Source organism: Eucyclogobius newberryi, unplaced genomic scaffold (genome assembly GCF_026437365.1).
Source record: "Eucyclogobius newberryi isolate DKJ021-1_F unplaced genomic scaffold, fEucNew1.0.hap1 SCAF_10, whole genome shotgun sequence".
Taxonomy (NCBI): Eukaryota; Metazoa; Chordata; class Actinopteri; order Gobiiformes; family Gobiidae; genus Eucyclogobius; species Eucyclogobius newberryi.
In genome coordinates this window covers 21,014,272-21,032,170 of record NW_027315724.1, presented here as the reverse complement: position 1 = coordinate 21,032,170, position 17,899 = coordinate 21,014,272, and positions in this window count along the sequence as shown.

Here is a 17,899-nt window from a genome sequence, read left to right as displayed (position 1 = left end):
TCCTTGCCAATACTTTTTGGACAAGATGGAAAAAGGAGTACTTGCTTAATCTTCAAAGCAGACAAAAATGGACAAAAGTACAGAGAAATGTCAAAGTGGATGATATTGTCCTTCTACAAGATGAAATATCCCCACGAAATAAATGGAAGCTGGCAAAGGTCATTGAAGTGTATCCCAGCAAGGATGGAAAAGTGAGGAAAGTGAAGCTAGTGATTGGAGATTCAACTTTGGATGTAAATGGAAAACGACTATCTAAATCTGTTTATCTGGAGAGGCCCATTCAGAAGACTGTTGTCCTGTACGAAGCAGATTAAGATACACAACCTAAACTCAAAAGACATTTCATTACACATAACTAGTTCATAATTAATAAGTTGTTGAAAATAATAAAAGTTCATAGGTTTACACAGTTATGTAAATCACAAGTGATTGGTGGGAGTGTAGCAGTCCTTCCTATTTGTTATAAAAGTGTTTGTGCTCGTTTAGCCTTTGTTCTTCCGCCATCTAGTGGTGAAATTTAATGCAGAACCAAATAACGTAAAATTAAGTTTCCACCCGGCCCTAATTTAGAGACGCACTTAGACTGCTGCGCGATGCTGCCACGCTACACCGATCTTGAGCGTGAGTAAAGAAAATTGTCAAAGAAATAGCTGAAAAACAATCAAAGAACAACTAAGAATATAAAATAAGTCAAATCAAGGCCCAAACCAAGTAATTAGCCCCTCGTGGATGTCAGCTCACGAGGTTTGTGTAACTTTATTGTGCAATTTGATGAATGTATGTAAAGTGTAAATGTGTTTCAATGTATTTATTGTATTTTTCTTTTATGCCCAGTTCTCACGGGTTGTCAAGGGTTGTCAAGAGTTGTCGAACTTCTCAAGCCAAGAATAAACCCCGTTTTCTATACCTCGTTCCCATGCTAATTCCTTGAGGGTGCTACAAGTCAATAGTGTGTTTTTGAAAAATATTTGTTTTTGTCAAGGAGAACAAGTGTTATTTTAAGTAATTCATTCTTATGCGTATCTTGATTTGAACGCTCCCGTCTCCCGGGTGCGTTCAAATCAAGATACGCATATTTGCTCAGTGCTGCCGTGCTGCTGGAGCGTCTGCTTAGTGCCTAGTGCCGACTTGTACAGAACTTTACAGACTTGACTTCAGCAGAGAGGTCTGAGCAGGGAAAAAGGATGCATGTTTTTGGAATAATGTGGAAGAAAAAAAGGAAGTGATTGTGTGGACATTAGAGCTGTACTAAAAGTGGTGCTACTGTGGAGCTAACAATAAAAAAACACTGTGAAAACTTTGTGAGGAAAACATCCAAACCATTGCAGACCTGGACAGATCAGGAGCTACAGGTTAAAACACAGGTCAGGTCCCACAGCAGGGTAATAAAGCAGCAACATGACAAAGTGAGGCTGCTGTGAGCTTTGACACCCAAGACTGTGACTGAACTGGACACTGTGAATACAATCAGAAGGTTCCATTAGTAGTTAGTAGTAGATAGTTTTATTCTCTTAAAGTATGAAAAATGGTGAGCTCATATTGAGTGTCAGGTCATTGATAACAACATTTAATATCAGAAATCATATCACAAGTCCATACATAGTCCTGTACCTGATGCTAATGTCTTTCACATGCTACAGATTTGTGCATCAGTGTCCACAAAACAATATTACTAGGCCTATACAAAGCATTTCCCCCCCCCCGATAAATGTTATGTTACATTTGGCGAAAGTCAGCCAGTGGCATACAATGAGTTTCACACCGCTCGTCATTACTGTCCTAACCATGTGCAATTCTGTCATATGTGCAATTGCTGTTGGAATTCATGTGCAATTCATGTGCAACCTATGTGCTGTCGTGACACATATTCATGTGCAATTACTGTTGTGATCACATGCAATGGTATTTATGTATTTATTTATTTATTTGTCTATGGGAGTTTTTATTTATTTATAGGAGATCTTCTACTGAAAGTGTTTTTCAGACTTCCTATAAGTGATCTGTTCCTCTGTATCTACCTCTGTATCTACCTGCGTTGCACCAATGAAATTTCCCCATGTGGGACAATAAAGGATTATCTTATCTTATCTTATCTTATCATTTGGTCTGTATGTGATTTGTATGTTCACACCTTATGGATGCTTAGCAAGAGCTGTACATGAGCTGACCACTGGGGACAGTAGTGAACACGCCGCAACAGTGGAAGCTCAAAATGTAGATAAAAAAAGAACAAGCCGCAAAATGAAGAAACACCTTGTTTTCTTTACTTTTTTTCCTAAGAAATGTTATCCAAAAACTACCCTTGGTGCCTCCATGTTTGTTTTTCTAGTTACACTTTTTCTTCCGTTCTTCCGTCAATTCTCCAAATGACTTTGAGTACACTCTGCTGGTTATTGACCAAAACACAGCATTGTCATTAGAAACGGTTGGAGGTATAAATGAAGCTACAGTAACCACACTTCAAATGAATGAGCCTTTGATTTGGTTCCACCTTGCACAAGCTCTACATAATGAGTCCAAAGTAACTGACAAAACATGGAATGGAGTAGATGTGGATTAAATTAACAGTTTCCGGCTACTTTAAACATAAAGAAAAAGTCCAAATGTAGAATGTTGCTCCTGTTTCCACTCCGTATTTTTTCTTTCTTATGTTTTGAAGCTCGTGCCCTTGTCATATTTGGCTTTCCATGTGTTCTGCCTCTCTTGCCTCGCTCCCTCTCCGATTCTCCCCGGTGCAGATGTGGCTGACGTTCTGCACCAGTGGAGTATGTCAGAGTAGTTAGCCTGCTTGGCATGACACAGAACTCACGTCTCAGAGCGGCACTGGGCTGAGCAGCGGGCAGCAGTGCAGGCTCCTCACATCCTGGTCACGTCCGGGCTGCAGCAGTCTCACACCTGTTCTACCAGACCTTATTGGCTTTATTAATCAGACCAATGTGCTTAGATAAGAAACACTGTAATGTTAGGTAGAATCTTCATAACTCGCAGTTTATGGTCGCTGTTTATGAAATTTGACTATCCAAGACTGTTCCCATGGTGCATTGCAGTAACAATAATTATAGTCTTGGAGTTTTTGTAATTAGATAATAAATAAACAGCAATAAAATCCAGATGAGCGAATGTGTTGTATTGGATTTCATTTTACCAAGCCATAGCAGGCCTGCACATCAGCACATGTGTGTGACTTCTGGGTCACAAGCTTCATAACCTTTGCTCAGGTTGATCCATGTGAAAGCAATGCTCTGCTCTTTGGTGTTATACGCTGCTTTATTCTGGGTCAAGCTGTGTCTTGCAAAACCTTCTCATGTAGAGCTCAAATGTGATTTCTTGTGTAATGCTGTGCCCCAGCCTTTTCAATGGCACAGTGTCTGCTGTTCCTACTGGGCCTGAGAAGGGTGGCATTGCCACAGCACTCTCCATTGAATCTAACTATAAAGTTCTTTAATGAGCAGTTAGGAGCGGTGGCTCCGCCATTTGAGAGTCCTGAAACTGTAGAACAGCAGCTCCGAGCCACTCAACCATCCACCCTTCTGTTTAAATTAAAGGCCTGGCCAAAACATCACACACACGCACACGGGCCCACACACACGCACGCACGCACAGACACACACACACACGCACAAAGGGGCGCACACGCACACACACATGGGCACACACACGCACATACACAGGCGCACACACACGCACACACACAGTAACACACAGGGGCGCACACGCACACACACACGCACACAGGGGCGCACACGCACACACACATGGGCACACACACGCACATACACAGGCGCACACACACGCACACACACAGTAACACACAGGGGCGCACACGCACACACACACGCACACAGGGGCGCACACGCACACACACATGGGCACACACACGCACATACACAGGCGCACACACACGCACACACACAGTAACACACAGGGGCGCACACGCACACACACACGCACACAGGGGCGCACACGCACACACACATGGGCACACACACGCACATACACAGGCGCACACAAACACACACACACACGAACACACACAGGCGCACACACACACACACTGGCGCACACACACACATACACACACACACACACACGCACACACACACACACACACACATTAGGTACATTTCATTACATTATTTGACCAAACAACATTGCGGATGAAGTCGTTATATATCACCATGATTGGACCTGGTAGCAATTTGGGGAGTTGATGCTTATATAATGAAAATTCCAGGAGTATTGAGAGCAAGCATGTTCCAAAGACTGTGATTTTTCTGTCTTTCTGCCCTCCTAATGAATCAGAGAGCGGGGCGCTGGTGCACTTTCATTGAATCATCACATTCTAATTTAGGATACCACACATCTGCTGCTAATTAACAGGACTGATTGAATCTGGGCTATACAAGCGCACACATGAGATGAGACGCACACACCACACAGCACACACACACACAGCACACACACACTACACACCACACACACACAGCACACACACACCACACAGCACACACACCACACAGCACACACACACACACACACACACACCACACACCACACACCACACACCACACCCACACACCACACACCACACACCACACACACCACACACCACACACACCACACACCACACCCACACACCACACACCACACACCACACACCACACACACCACACACCATACACCACACACAACACACAACACACAGCACATGTACAAGTGAGGATGCTGATTCACTGGGCACAGCACGAGGCCCAGTGCTAGAACTCAGTCACCAACACACCCAGAGTTTGTCATAAATGTGTGGCAATCATACATTACATCATCATTTATCTAGACTGTTCTCTGGGTTGGCACAATAAATGATCAGCTTCCAAATAGTGTATTTTGCAATGAATCAAATTGTATTAAAATCAAATGTGAATGTTTTTTTTTTTTTTTTTTTTTTAACATGTCACCACCATTCCCATTAACATGTTACAACACACTTAACATAATTCTTGAACATGCTGAAGTGCCTCACACTTGTTAACACACCTCTTCACTGGCTCTGTGTGGATTATGCACAATTAGCTAAGCGTTAAATGCACTCACATTTCTTTAAGCATTGTGTGTTTTCTGACTGACTGCTCACTACCTGGTGCTGCAGGAGCTCTTTCATGTTCTAAATACCAATTACTCCTCACAGGGCCATAACAGCGATGGAGCTACATCTGAAGGACTACAGGAAACATCAAAGATATACATTTCTTAAACCAGGAGCCTCTTCAAAAAAATGTGGTATTTCTCTTTTCATTAATAATAATATTGGTTGTTGGATTTATGACTACTCAAATTTACAATACAATACAATAGCAAAACAATAACACTTTTTCTTCATCTTTGTCCAACACTTGAACTATTAAATGAGAAATATTATGCATTATTTGTGTATGCGAAGTACCTTGGTCCGGCATTTAATTTTATAGAATTAAAATGCACCCAGTAAACAGATCAAATGTATAGAATGAAGATTTCAGTACATTTCAAGCTGGATTTTCTTAAAACTGGACTTAAAAACGGGAGAGAAGATTCTCATAGCCACGTTACAAATTGAGAAAACGTCAGGAAATCGAGGAGATTCAGAACAGAGTCTTTTGGACGCTCGGAGGGGAGAGGATTTTCTGACCACTAGCGTGAATTAAGCTAAATCGACAAGGTTTTTTTTAATTTTTTTATCAGGGAACAATGATAGCTCATGGTTAAAAGATCAAAAGTGCTAATTTTGCATAATACGTGTCCTTTAAATCAGTTGGTCGCATGGTAGTTGAGCGTTCTGGACACACCAAGACAAGTTTGGGGTTTGATTCCCTGACCTTATTGGGGTCTTACTGTGCAGAGTGTCCATGTTTCTTCCTGTCTCTGGATGGGTTTCATTTTTAACTCTCCTCTGTCAACCTAAAACACACACAATACGGAAGACAGTCCTGATCAAACCTTCCTGAAGATCTGGAGATGCTTCTGACAGTTTTTCTCTCACACAGCATTGAAGGATGGGTCAAATGCAGAGGACACATTTCCACATGAGGGTCAACAAAGAATCTTGGTCTTCAAAGTGGTAGCTCCTTCTGGCGTGATTATGTTATAAAAATCTGCTAAAAAATCACACCGATGACGAGAGACTTGACGTTACTCTATCATGGACAGATTGTATGGAGTCATAATTTTTGAAAATCAGTTTTCTTTTCAGGCCATTACAATGTTGTTCCCTGTTCCCTGTTTTGTTTTTGGGATTATGAAGTCAGCTGAAACATACACTTGGATACAATTTACGGATCTGTCCTGAGACAGTCCTATTTTAGATCTTATTTAGTCACAGATTATAAAGTTCTGAACAAGTCATCTTGATTTGGTGGTACAAGGCCAAATAGTTTCATCTCAAACGTCAAACAAACCCTTCAGCTGTTGAGCATTCCCACTCCATTCCCTTATACACCGAGTCTCCCACTCCCGCCACTCTTTCTGTCTATTGACTCTGCTTCTTCCCTTCTTCCCATCACTCTGCTCCAGCCCGATCCCAGGAGAGTCTCTCCATCTGCTCAGCCCCACTGCACCCATGCATCCCACCCCACTCTATTTCCACATGACTCTCTGACATCACACATTAACCTTTCATCGGATAGTTTCAAATGTATTGGGATTAGTAAATGTTGGCCCGATCAAATATGTATGATTTATTAATCATTGCAAGTGAATTTAGTACATTTATAGAACACATATCATCAAAAATATGCCTGCTTGACACACAAAACACTCTTCTTCTGTGATGTTCTTAAGTTCGTAAATCATCACCAGACTTTAAGCATTTCTGCCATCCAATCCTGTTCATTACAGCTGCACGCTCCATTAGCATGTCGGGGGAAAGCCAGTAGATGAGGCATTAACTAAATTTATTCAGAAAACGCCTGACTATTAAAAGTCATCATTACTTCATTTTAACACATTATTTTAAGCTCTAAAACACGAGATGCCAAAACAGAGGTTCAAAGAGCATGTCTAAAGATTGATAGCAAAACAAATAATGCATAATATTTGTCCTTTAGGGGTTGTCCCTCTGTATTTCAGTGCTCTCTGCCTCTGCCTCTGCCTCTGCCTCAGTCTCAGTCTCAGTCTCTGTCTCTGTCTCTGTCTCTGCCTCTGCTTCAGTCTCTGCCTCTGTCTCTGTCTGCTTCATTGGCCTGTCTCAGACGACATGGCTGCGCTGAGGTGGCAGAGCCATTATAATGTAACCTTTACCACTCCGAAGGACACTGTTAAAGTGTGTGCATAATCTATATGTATCTATCTTTATCCATCTATCTATCTACATATCTATATAGATATGTATAACGTCTGAATCTTTCTCTGCTGGGAAACAGATAGTATGTCCAGTGTTTCATTCTAGTTTGTCCAGAATTTAATGACAGAGTCTAAGCATCTGATTGGTCTACATCAGAAGGGGTTTATTTCCATTGTCAATGAACAAAACTCACGAACATAGGAACTTGTCTTGGCGATTCAGTGCAACATAAAACAATGAACAATATAGTACATAACTTGCATTTGCATGAAACAACGTTTAGCAACCTTTGTAACTTTTCTAATTCAAACTAGCCAATGTCGACTTAACATTTGCATTTATTTCAAAACAACGAATGTATTATTTGTAAGAACTATTTCATTTCTGAGTCTCGAAACCAGAATAATTGTAGATGTAATTAAAAACAACACATAACTGCCAGAATACAAACGCAGAACACAAAATAATAAAACGAAAAGTGCAACAAATGTTCATAATAAGACCTGCTCTGGGGCTTTTTGAGTTGTAACCTTTGAATATTTGAATATGCAATGCAATTTGTGATTTGGCAGTTTCTCTTTTCTGGTCCGACATTAATTTAGCACAATGCATTAGCTTTGGAGAGGACTATCTGTGGTGCCCTAGGTCAACCCAATGAGTTTCAATTTGTCCATGGAATTCTGTGCTCTGGGAGAGGCTGCACTCGGCGTCTCCATTTACTGAAGGAAACGCAGTGAATCATTTTGTGGAAGATTCTAAAGATGAGGAGTCTGTGGTAAAGACAAAAAAAAAACACCTTCCATCTGGAGCACTGTAAAATATGCCACATAAATGTCAACAGTGTCACAAGAATCTGTCGAGACACACTTAGCAGTATACACATATATGCCAGCTCTTCCGAATAGTGTTTGCAGCTAATTAAATGAAAATGAATTGCATTTCCCTGTCTGATTTCAATCTATCAATATTCAGTGTGTGGTTATGTAATGGAAGGTGAAGACAGCAATGTTTTATGGATTAGAGACTGATGTTGAAGATGTTTAAGTTGTGATTGGTTTAGACTAAAACGTACTCTATTGATCCACAAGGGAAATTATGTGGACGCAGTAGCTCAGAAATTATCATAACAAAATAGATGGTTGAATTGACGTCTCCATATTCCTGCTGGTATTAGCATCTTGTATTCTAGTATTTTTGGGTAACACACTTAACCAACTTTCCTGTGTGAATGAGGGTGTGACTGTTGGACTGGTGGTGGTTGGGCCATTTGCACATGATGGACAAGTAGAGGAATTTGGTTATGGTCTATTCCAGTCGTTCTTGGAGTGTAAGAACTGGGGGAGAAAAAAAGTGGGACCACGCCTCAACCTCTACTCCTCCAGTAAACACGCCCCAGTCTTTAACCACACCTCTACCTCTAATTACCCAGAGGCCCTATTTATAAGGCCTGTCCACAGCATCTCTTGTCGTCTCAGCTCTCTCGACCCCGCCCTCCCACCCCATGTCTCTATCATCTCCACCTTAACACATCACCATCTACCGAGGGGGCGGGGCTGATTACCCGAGACAGAGCCCCCATCCTGAGTCTCTACCCAGCCAACTCTCGTCGCTCAATCAGTGCTCAATCGTCGCTCAATCGCCGCTCCATTGTGGATCCATCATCGCTCTATCGTCGCTCTATCGTCGATCCATCGTCGATCTATCGTCGATCCATCGTCGATCCATCGTCGATCTATCGTCGATCTATCGTCGATCTATCGTCGTTATTATCAATAAACATTCTTTTATATTCCATAGTCGTGGCGTGGTCCTTGCTAGTGAATGAGCAGTACATTACAGTTTATGCATTGTAATGACTCAAAGCAAATACTGTAACATTCTGACCATAAATTGCTACTTTAATCACACATTTTGAACCCTATAAAATGTAGATTTTTACGGGCTAACAGCCTCTCTTGCTCACTCACTAAGTACAAGAGCAGAGCCAGATGCAGATGGAAGACACTGGTAAATCAGCTCACACAGAGAAATCAAAAACAAAGGGACGTGTTCTCGGAAAGCTTCAAAATGCTGCGTGTTTTATTACAATCTGACTCATATTCAGTGTGAAATTAGTCTAATGAGGAACTGAATTTAGACATGACGTGGATATGACAGTCAGCATTTCATAACCCGCCCTGCAATGAAATGAGAACTTCTTGGCCTGCCCCAACCCGACCCACGGGTAACCTGGATCAAATAACAGCCCACGCATCACTACTGTGCACCATCTTTCTGAGTAAATATCTCTGGACATCATCATCTGGACAGGTGTGGCCTATATATGCACACTATTTTCCTGTGCAAATTCAGTTGGTGCCGCTTATATTGAGGTTCACTCAATAGTCCGAATTGTATGGTATAAAAAGCAGGAAGGAAAATCAACCGAAATGTGCATCCAACTAAATTAATTCAATAACCCAGAAAGTGTTATTACATTTTTAAGTTATAAATCAACGTTTTATAGTGAATTTATACTTAAGTTGTCACAAGCTCTGTGCAGACGATAGCAACATTGGCATAACAGTGCATTTATAACTGCAGAGGCCCGGGGAGGAGGTACACAGAAGGCGAGTGGATATCAGAGAGCAATAAAAGGGAAAACAAGTACTATCAATATTTTAACTGCCGGCTGTTACACTGTATACAAATGCAGGGCAAAGTCATTTTGGATTGTATAACTTGGACAAACCCGTTGTCCTGAAATGTGTTTGTGTGAATTTTCATGTCAGAACGGAACACTATAACTTCACAGGCCTCAGTACTCTATGTATGTATGTTGTTCATGTTCATGTTGTTCATGTATGTTGTTCATAATCAATATGAAACTGAACATGTGTAATAACGCAGTGACGGCCCTCACAGCACACATGCAAGAGTTATGTGTCCTTATGAGTAATGCAAAAGATATAGAAACATTTTCCATTACAGATGTCTGACATAAATGTGTTCTGGGTGGAAAAGTCAATAAACAAGCCTGTGTTCTAATAATTCTCCTCAAATATGTTCTGTACCAGTGCCATACTTCTTAATAAAACACTTCCCCACAGCATTAGAAAATCAATGGCAGTCAATGAGTCGACAGGAGCATTGATCCCCTGTCAAAGTGAGACAGTGATCTTATGACCAGCCCCATTGAGTGATTGGCTCATTGACTAGCTGCACCATTCTGAAGTGACATATAAGATAGGAGAACCATGGGAACTTGTGGAGTGATGTACACTTCCTTCATTGTATCCGGAGTCAGTTTGTATTTATCTGACAGTAAAGATCATTTAACCTGCTATTGGAGCTGCCGATAGAAACGATCTGTTACTAAATACGGTGCACAGCAAATGCTCGAACCTGCGCCGTAGATTCTGGCCTTTTACTGGACATATGCTTTAATAATTAGCTTTGCATGAGTGCTTTTGGTCAAGGAGTTAATATTGCCCATCTTAAAACTTGCACCTCTACACCTGGCAGAAGGCCCTCAGGCAACGTGAATGCTACATTAATGCTACGTTGTTAAAGCTATGCCTTCCTTATGTACACAGTTTGATGCACATTGACTCGAAGATTGACTTGAAGATAACCTTGTAACAGGATAAATGAAACAAGTGAGAATGAAGCGAACTACAACCCAGGTATGTTTTTGATGAGGGAACAAAAATGTAACAATTTTGCATAATGCATACTTCATTTGTCCTCACACATACAAGTTGTACAATGAAACTGCATCGCTCAAATGTTAGTCGCAGGGAAAGTACGCTCAGCACCATAGTGAACCAACCTAACCTGCATGTTCCAGAAAGCATTGACAACACAGAAAATGGACCTATGAACTTCAATATGTAGAGTATGAATGCTGTGCTGTATAGCTTTCTTCTACCACCTGCTGTCATTACGGTCAGGAATAACTCCTCCCCTCTACATAACCCTCAGGAAACTAAACCTAACCCCAAACATATATGATTTATATCTTTCTTAGTTGCAAAGTTTCAAGTACTTCAATTTATCCAGTCAATAAACTATTTGTTTTTACTTTAATTGTATATGTTTTATCTGCTTATTATTATTTATATATATATATATATATATATATATATATATATATATATATATATATATATATATATATATATATATATATATATATATATTTGATCATTAACATCATTTTAGGGGGAGATTAAATAGTTTGATGATATAATAATTGGATAAAAGAGATCAGATTTAAAAGGCGTTAAATTACCTGCTCTGATACAGCGGTCCATGATGAAGCCCATCTAGATCCGCAAGAGAGTTGTGTAGATTTAGTCATTTATTTAGGCAACTGCATTTATTTTATGTTTTTTTAACCTCAGCTTGAATCCTTTAAGGTAATTGTCTCTGATCAAACCAAACTACTACTACTCGTGGTCAGAATTTGAATACGCCGACTGACTTCAAAGTGATTTTCCTTTCATTTGTGGTTCAATAAGACTCCATAACTGCCAAACCTCAGACATGATTTGAAACTCTAATAGCACACGATGTCAGCCTTTGCCCCATGAACGCATCACCCAGCCATTTGACAAATCTTTAGATATTTATAGCTTGTGACGGCTTAGTGACTTAACACATATATCTACGTGCCAGTGTGTGCGAGTGTGGGTCCACGAAAACAGCAGTCACGCACAGAAATTATGAGGAAATGTGGCGTTTGGAGATGAAGACAGGAAGTTGAGCTGAGTGATGGGGAGAGGGGGTGGGGGCAGTGGAAATAGACTGTCAGCGTGGGATACAGGGAGAGGGATCAGCGTGTGTTGTGGAGGGCTTTTGGCTTTTCTCTGGGCGGATAAGGCTTGTTCCGGCCTTGTGCTGCTCAATCTGAGAGTAGTGCTGTCCGTGGTGCTGAATTGGTTGCAGGCTGCTCTCTCGTCTTTCAGTGCGTGCGACTTCCCCTCCCTCTGCTCCACTGTCTGTCCTCGTCTGTCTCCTCATTGTCTTGATCATTGTACTGCCAATGTTTCAGCCATTTTATTCTGTGATGCAGGCTTGGAACAGTAGGGGAACATGACACACTTTCACTCAAAATAGCAGGCAGAGTTCAAAGTTGTCCAACGTTTGTTTTGCAATGGGTTGTCACAATCTCAGATGGTGGGCATCTCTATGAGATATTTACATATGTATAATGTTGTACCTTCTCATTGTTTATTTGGGATTGGCTCCACAAACTGGGCATATTAATCTTATGGCTTGAAGTCCAGTCAAATTTCCACTATAGTAAAATCAACATTTAACTTTTGTTTATTTATACTGGCAGAGGATACTGAGAGGATGTTGGACGTTTTGCCCATTTTCATTTCATGGGATAGATCTGGTATTACAGAGCTATGAATCATAAACCTTATAAAAAATTGCAATCAGTGAATTTTACATTCAGACTAGTCTCCAGCTCAATTTTAAACCATGGGCATTTTATAATATGTCCCCTTACGCAACCTGTTGATAACGAACAAGCAACAACTGACATAAAATAACCAAATGTATGTCAAAACAAATGTACTAAGACACATCCTAAGAACCTTGCCTTAAAAAAAGCATGAAAAAATTATACAATCCTATACAATTCACAGTAAATGCAATGAGAAATGATATTCTAAAATAGGCTGCTCGTCCCAGTCCTAGAGATGTACTGGTCCTGCAGAGATGGAAGTCTGCAGCCGATCACCTTCTCAGCAGAGAGCACAGTGCGTTGCCGTCTCTGTTTGTCCCTGGCTGTGTCTTCAATGTACCACACAGTGATGGAGGAGGTGAGGATGGACTCAATGATGGCCGTGTAGAACTGCACCATCATCTCCACTGTCAGCTTGGCTTTCCTCAGCTGCCACAGGAAGTACATCCTCTGCTGGACCTTCTTGATGAGGGAGCTGATGGTGGGCCCCCACTTGAGGTCCTGGTGATGGTGGTGCAGAGGAAGCGGAAGGAGTCCACAGTAGTGATGGGGGAGTCTGTGGGAGGATGTAACTTTCCTGAAGTCCACGATTATCTCCACTGTCTTCTGGGCGGTGAACTCCAGGTTGTTACCGCTGCACCAGGACACCAGCCGGTCCACCTCCCTCCTATAGATGGGCTCATCACGGACGGGTGAGGGTGGTGTCATCTGCAAACTTGATCAGTTTTACGGAGTCGTGGCTGGAGGTGCAGAAGTTTGTGTACAGGGAAAAGAGCAGGGGAGAAAGTACACAGCCCTGTGGAGTTATGCTGATGGTCTGAGTGCCTGAGACATTCTTCCCCAGCCGCACGCACTGATCGATCACGAAGTCAGTGATCCACCTGCAGGTGGAGTCAGGCACATTGAGCTGGGAGAGCTTGTCCTTGAGCAGGGAGGATGGTGTGTAATATATTAGGTTTGTTGTGTTGAGCCAAAGTTTGAATAATAAGATTTCCTACAAAAGGCTGCTAAAATGCTATAATTATTTTCTGGCCACACCTCATATTTCAAATAACCACACCTAATTGGCATTTATTGGTTCACCTTTAACCCAACAGCGCACCGCTCCGTCTAATGGCTCCACTGGGTTGGACTCGCACTGACCTGTGAGACCTGGGGCTTTCCACATATTTCTTTATCCCAGTCCAGCTTCTGTTGACTGGATCTGTGCTTTCAGCTCCACTAAGGGATGCAAGACAACACTGCCTGTTAGTACTGCATACCATGAGCGTTCACTGTTTTTTCAAATATTTACACTGTTTTGAGTCGGTGTTTGGCGCTCTCCTGGTAATCTATAATTCCAAAACAAAAACAAACACACAAACATATCTAATTTAAACTTGTTAAAATAATACCAGAAAATGTAGAAAAAGGTCAACAAGTATGCTCGAATCTTTGAAAATTGTGTTGGACCCCTGGGGACGACAATTGTAACCTCCAAAAGCATCCTGGTTGAATCTTCTTTAGAAATGTAACCAATCCAAAATAAAGTACCTCCATCATCCTTTTCTAAGTGCAGCTAATCTTTATTTTCACACACTGACCTTGGCCTGCATCGCCTACAGGTGCTCCACTCCAATTGAGAACAAAAGGGAAAGCATGAGGATTTGCTCTGCCCTTGCCTCTAACCCATTCTTTAATATATTTGTTCCATTATGATTACTACCCATCGTTGCTATGATTTGTTATCTTTTTATTAGTTTCTGCCCTCCCAGCTTGACCAGCAGCCTTGGGAGCTTGACCGCATGTAAGATATGTTCTCACAGGTCATTGGGTCATTGGATCAAGCCACTGATTCAAAACAAAGATAGCACAGACCAGTTTCACTAGTAACCACAGTAGTGATTGTTTTAGTAGAAAAGCAGTTTAGACGGACACTGACACAAATGAATGATTCAACATGTTCAATATACAAAATGTGTCTTTTCCACCTTTTCAACTACAAGGTATAAGCCAAGGGAAATATGTACTATTCTAGGCAGTAATGGAAAATAGTAGATTTGATGTCAAATTTCAAAGTGACAGAACTTGGGGAAAGGGCTCCATAACCATACAGGACAGAAACAACTACAGGAAGAACACTGGATGTGTGCATCCTATAGCTGTTTTTACACTTCTAATTCTGTCAAAACCATGTCTTTAGGGAGTGTTCACACTTGTACTTGGTCCTGGTGTGAGTCTAGTTTAGTCCTGATGTAGACCTGGTTTAGTCCTGAATATATCCAGCTTTAGAACTGGATTTAATAAATGTTAAATGTTAATGTGGTGTGTGTGTGTGTGTGTGTGTGTGTGTGTGCGCGCGCGCACACCTAAAGAGTCACGTAAGTAATTTCAGTGAAAAGCAATGAGCTGTTGCACTCCATGTGGTGAATTCTGATAGACATACATAATGTATCAGAATACATACATCTGAGACATACATGTCATTCACAATGGCAGATACACAAATATAATACCATAGACCACTGTGAATACACGGTGTAGTACATACACATAAGTAGTACAATAAATGCAAGCTGTATATTGGGGATGAACAATCCTGGTATTTCATCCCCACCCGATCTTGTCCTTTAAGTGCCCGCGGACGTCAGCGTGAGAGCCGGTGCCGGTGCCGGTGCCGGTGCCGGTGTGGGTCTGTGCGGAGTCCTGAAAACACCTCCTACGCCGCCGTCACGGTAACGCTCGCTTATCAGCAGTGCTTACCGCCAGCAGACAGAACGGGACGGACACACGCGCCCTACACGCTCAGACGAGGCGCACTGGGTTGGACAGCGGGAGGTAGGCGTAGCACCTCCCGGGACAAACCGCGCACACTGCCAAAGTAGGCGAAGAGACAGACGGGGAAAGGCACGGCGCCGCGGATGAACGGGAGGAGGAAGTGTTTGGGAGAACTCTATTGGAATTCTGCGCCTGGTTCTTGCCTTTACCGGAGGCGGCCGCGCGTCTCGTCGCGGGAACAAGAGAGGTCAGGACAAAGTCACTTCAGGGGCTTTCACAATTATTATTTTATTTTCCTCCCCAAGAGCTTAGAATTCAAGCAGACAACATCCCACCGCACGAGGAGGATATTCAAGAGGACACATTACAAGCGGGATGTAGCTCTGGACGTTGTGAGGTTGGGACAGGAATAACGGCCGTGACGCCCGGGCAAAAAGAGCGTTCATGAGTGTCTGAGCCCGCGTGAGGAGCAGCCCCGCACGCGGCTGTAGCGGGTTCAACACGCATCACCACGCATCACTTTGCCTGCTTCTTTTCTCAACTGAATGGTTGATTCTTACCAAACTATTGGATGATCTTTATAACTCAAGAGAAACGTCCATGTGGAGAGCAGATGAGTGCGCACCGCGGTGGCGCGCCGCTGTAACGGCGCCTTCTGCACGCGCTCTGCACCGTCCCAGTGGATCACCGGCGCTGGCTGGAACCCTGTAGCCGCACCAAGACCTTTCATTTCTATCCAAGCACCTTCTTACAAACTGCTGCGAGTGGTTGTCTTTGGACCGAACTCTGGATCCGTCTTATTTTGTGTAAATGAAGGATTATTGGACGTATTGATTCTTCAGTGGAGTTCTTTACCTCGAGTCGAAGTGCGGAGAAGAGCACGGACAGAGCCTTTACTGACGGGGACCGAAGGCGCGCGCGCAGGTAACGCACTGTTTTATCCACTTTGCGCTCTTCTTGCCGCATCGTTTTTGTGCCCGGTTTGTCATATGAAGAGAGGTGAACACATGCGGCACAGGCACGGGAGACGCACGGCAGATGGGGAGATAATGGCGCTGGTGTTTTCTCTACACACACGGTTTAGACACGGTGAGATGCTTTTCTGTAGATTAAGGGCACGAGCTGGAGAGATGGGATGTGGGTAAGTGCGTGTGGAGGGGAGCTGTGTGAGGCTATAGCTTTACTGGTGAATCATTCCAAGTTTTAGGTGACGAATTTGGCAGACATTTGAGACCCAAAGGATAAGTTCGTGGAGAAATGAGACTTGCATGGGATATAAAGGGGAAAAAAACCCATCATAGCACAGGAGAGGGTCTGTAATTAAATAGATTGCGAGGCCAGGGGGCACTGCTCTGGGGGAACAGCTCAGGAGGGTTAGGACAGCCATGATAAAAGGATATATAGGGCAGGTGTTGTAGCTTGGCGTGTTTAAAAGTCCCTTAAGGTCTAGCTCTAACAATAGCTTGCTGCAGACCGAGTCGAGGACAGGGCACATCTTATACACAGGGTTTTGCCAGTGAACATGGCTTTATTCCCCATGATTGCTGCATGCAGAGATCAGAGGGCACAGGGATCCTCCAAAAAGCTCTAGAGGGAGATCTCCACTTGCTGTGTCAGCTGCTCACGTCTGCCCCTCCTGCACCTGTTTCTTCCTTTTGCCTAACAGTCCCATTTGCATATTTATGGACTTGCACTGGCTATAGCTCTAAGCCACCTTAAAAAAAACACGCAAACACATGTGAAATGAGCTCTGGTTTGGTCCTGTTTGGAACGTGTATTTGCGGCTTAGCACAAGTCCTGGTTCAACACCGTTTGGGGGGGAAATTCACTTTCAATTATTTTTGCTTCAGTTGTCTATTACCTAATCCTGGAGGATGTTTCGGAGCTTTAGAATTCATTTCCAGCACTTATTTGCCATTCATTTTACATTTGGATAATTTGTATGATTTGTTCACTATAACATACAGCTTGAGTCAAAATGTTAAATACATTGTAGTATGAATGGCATGAATTGTGAGACTCGAAGTAGTGAGAGTTAATAGATATCTATCAATCAGAGTGTTGGTGTAGCTCATTAGTTCTGCAATTAACTGCCAATCGTGCATGGCCAGTGCAGCCGGGCCTGTCTCCAGCTGGAGCTGGTTAAGTGGTAGAAAAAAAAAATCATTTGTACTGGTTTATATAGGTTTGGATGTAGATTTACTGTTTGGTTGTAGTTGCATCCTTCATAGATTTTCATTTTTATTAGACTCCTTTGTAAACAGAGGAACAAAGTGTTTCTACAGCGGTGGATCAATGATGTTTTGGTAGATGAGGTTTTATAGCTGTTCAGAAGCTTTTATTAAGTATTATAAGTCAATTCCGAGGTC